The 2,813-nt window shown below is 50.7% G+C and overlaps 1 pseudogene; it reads right to left on the reverse strand.

The window, feature by feature from the left end:
• Positions 1–442: 442 nt before the first annotated feature.
• Positions 443–2,585, reverse strand: LOC102073446 (uncharacterized; annotated as a pseudogene).
• Between the last annotated feature and the right edge of the window lie 228 nt (positions 2,586–2,813).

Raw genomic sequence — 2,813 nt, forward strand, 5'->3', positions numbered from 1 at the left:
CTGTGGAATCGAGGAATTTTGGGGTGGGACTGAAAAGTATCAGTGGCACTGAGGTGACAGATCAAACCCTATTGTCTCTTTGAGTGCCAAGAAAGGGAGACAACTAAACCAAATACCCCCAAAACCCCCAAATTCTCCCAATTATTTCCCTGAATCCCAGATTGCCCTGAAACACAATTAAAATGTGAGGATTTGGATGCCTTTGATGAATTTATTGATTTTTACCCCAATTTTCTCTGTTTTAAAGGGATGAAGATGAATGCAAAGAAAATTAAGGCCAAAACAAAAGAATACCCAGTGATCTTCCCAATGCAGATCACCAGGAATGTGGGTCACCAGGGCTCTGACCAACAGGGGTCCTCCCATGGGGGATGGAGATGGAGCAGTGCACGAAGCTCCTCCTGCAGTTGGGGCACTCACAGGGCTGCTCTTACTAGTGCCTTCATTGGTGTCCGGTCAAGTGAGAGCTCTGGGTGAAGCTCTTTCCACACTAGGGACACTCGTAGGGCCTCTCCCTGGTGTGGATGTGCCAGTGCCTGACAAGGGTGGAGTTGCAGTTGAAGCCCTTCCCACACTCAGGGCAGCGGAAGGGCCTCTCCTCTGTGTTAATCCACTGGTGCTTGAGGAGATGGGAGCTGGTCTGAAACCTCTTCTGGCACTCAGGACACTCATAGGGCCTCTCCCCAGTGTGGATCTTTGGTGGATGATCAGTTGGGACCTCCGACTGAAGGTCATCTTGCATTCCCCACATCTGTATGTCCCCTCCCCAGTGTGGATCCTGTGATGATGGATAAAGTGGGACCTCTGCCTGAAGCTCTTCCCACATTCCCCACATTTGAAGGGCTGTTCCCTCGTGTGGATCCTCTGGTGGTGGATCAGGCTGGAGCTCCACCTGAAGCTCATCCCACATTCCCCACACTCGTAGGGCCTCTCCCCAGTGTGGATATGTTGGTGGATGAAGAGGGCAGATCTGCAGCTGAACCCCTCCCAACATTACCCACACTTCTAGGGCCATTCCCTGGTGTGGATCATCTGGTGGCAGATCAGGGTGCTGCTCTGCCTGAAGCTCTTCCCACACTCCAAGCACTTGTGGGGCTTCTCCCCATCATGAAGCTGCTCATGGACCACCAGCTCCGAGTTCTAGCTGAAGCTCTGTCCACCTTCCTGGCACAGGGTGGGTGTTTCCTCCTCAGAGCATCCAGGGCTGGGTTTGGAGCACCTCTTCCTGTGGAATCTCTGGGGATTTTCCTCCCCGTTGGATTCCTGTGCCCTGGAGTCACTCATAACAGCCTCTTCCACGAGGTTCTGGTGTGGGGATTTGTCCTCCCTCATCTCCATCCTCAGCTTCTTGTCTGAGGGAAGGAAGGACAAGGAGGGGATGGGATTTGCCTCCGTGCCACAGAGAAGAGGAAGGAGATCCCCCCTAGTGCATCCCCAGTAGCATGGGGTTGGCAGCAGGGTTGTCCTGGAGCCAGGGGCCATGCTGGGCTGGGAGATGGAGCAGGAGAGAGGGGGGAAAGGGGCACTGACTTCCTCCTCACCTGTCTGGGTGTCCTGGGGATCCTTCCTGTTCCTCAAAACCTCCCCCTTCATCTGGAAAAGGTTTGGGGATGGGAAATCTGTTCTGAGAGAATAACAAGGTATGAGCACATGAGCTTTGTACTGGTTTGAAGGCAAACGTGGGGAGGGTCTAAACCAGAATTGCAATTCAAAACCAAAATGAAGATCAAGGCAATGATACCAAAACACTGCCTTAAACTGACAGATTCAGGATATAACCTGACACCCTGTTGGTCAGGGTGGTGGCAGCAGTCCCAATAAATGGTGGCTTTAATCCTGTTGGAGTGATGAACATGATTCTGTCAAATCAGCGATCCTGTAGAATGGTCTGGTCTTCCTCTGAAGGTCCAGTGGTGGTTATTAAGCTCTTGTACTCTGGGAATCCAGTAGGCAAGCTGCTCCTGGTGTTAAAAGCCTCAGCTTATATCCAGGTAGGAATGCTTGGATTCTCCCCCTGAGCAGAGCATCCCACAATGGGATGATGGAGTTTTATCAGTCCTGCAGTGACACTCAATGACCCATTCACAGAAGATATCTCCCCTGGAGGGCATTATCAGGGCTGAGTCATGGAAGAGATAAAGAACCCTGCCCCACCTGTTTATAGCATTTTATGAAGATGGGGATTGAAAACATGCATTTGGTTACATCTTCCATTGCAACCTGAAACAGTGGGGTAATCTCTGCTCAGGGGGGTGAACACTACTCCCCTTACCCAAATTGGCTCAGGTGTAAAACCCCCATCCTGGGAAGGCCACACACACAGGGGACAATGTCACACTTGCCCTGCCCCAGGGGAGGTCTCTGACCCTGTCACTCCTGTGCTGTCCATCCCTTTTTCTTTCTTTCCATCTCTCTCTCTACTTGACATTTACTGTTGAATAAAATCCGCATTAGATTTTGCCTCATTAGCACCTTAATTGGGCAGAGGCATCTCTCTAACAATTTTCTTAACCAGACTGTGACATTCTTTGGCGCAGTGAGTTTAGGCACTGTTGTCTGACCCCAAGTGCCTTTGACAACATCATGGTTCCCTCCACTGAGGAGGTTGTGGTTCTCCTTAGAGGAACTCTTGGAAACTTGGATGCAGCTTCCTCTGAGCGACTTATGGGGGAACTGATGAGGAAAACGGCTGTTGTGGGTGGCCAGTGTAAAGAAAGTATTTTGTTGTCTTTCTTCGGAAAGTTTGTTAAAATCACTGGAGGAAAGGGAGCAAATGGTACCAGTGAGATTGACGAGGTTAATTCACCCCACGG

The sequence above is a fragment of the Zonotrichia albicollis genome, chromosome W (genome assembly GCF_047830755.1).
Source record: "Zonotrichia albicollis isolate bZonAlb1 chromosome W, bZonAlb1.hap1, whole genome shotgun sequence".
Classification (NCBI taxonomy): domain Eukaryota; kingdom Metazoa; phylum Chordata; class Aves; order Passeriformes; family Passerellidae; genus Zonotrichia; species Zonotrichia albicollis.